Genomic DNA, 759 nt, shown 5'->3' with positions numbered 1-759 from the left:
CTTGATGCCTCTGTACCAAAAACATTCCATTTATTGGAACCTAATACACACTAAAGGCAACAAGTTTATATACCAATTTGTCATTCATAGTACATTTATACTAAAGCATGAATAACAATACCTCAATATAAATTAAAGACTGCCACTCAATATTTTTTAAATATATGAAAAAATCAAAAAAATCAAAAAATCGAAAAAATCGAAAAAATCAAAAAAAATCATGATTTTTTAGAAAAAATCAAGTGATTTAATCACATGATTTAATCATTTTGATTCAATCATTGCCAACCCTGCATGGCACGTTTACCCTATGATGTCATGCATAAAAGTAAAAGAGGAGAGACTGGCAAGAGCCATTGCTAAATTTTTAGGCATCTCATTATTAGAAATACATTGAACTTTAGACTGAGGTTTTTTAATCTTAACTGTCTTAACAATAGAATAATAGTTTTTAGAAGCAGTTCCCAGAAAATATTGCATCATATTCTAATTTAGAATTTTTCCTTAAAATGAGAAAAATTGCATATTTTTGCTTGTTTTTTTTTATGTAAATTGACAGTAAAATAATAGTTTCTCCTATGATTTTTGGAAAAATTGGCCTGATATTTCACATTTACATGCTTTCACTCATATTTTTAGCTAAACAATCTTAATTGTTAATGTGAGCCTAGGGTAAACGCGGTATATTCCGACATCGTAGGTAATTCCGTCACTTCTCTAGTTTTTCCTTTATATTAAGCTTTGTTTTAGTTCCATGCG

This window comes from Hyalella azteca, unplaced genomic scaffold (assembly GCF_000764305.2).
Source record: "Hyalella azteca isolate HAZT.00-mixed unplaced genomic scaffold, Hazt_2.0.2 contig6690, whole genome shotgun sequence".
Lineage (NCBI taxonomy): Eukaryota > Metazoa > Arthropoda > Malacostraca > Amphipoda > Hyalellidae > Hyalella > Hyalella azteca.
Note: the sequence above shows the minus strand (reverse complement) of the source record.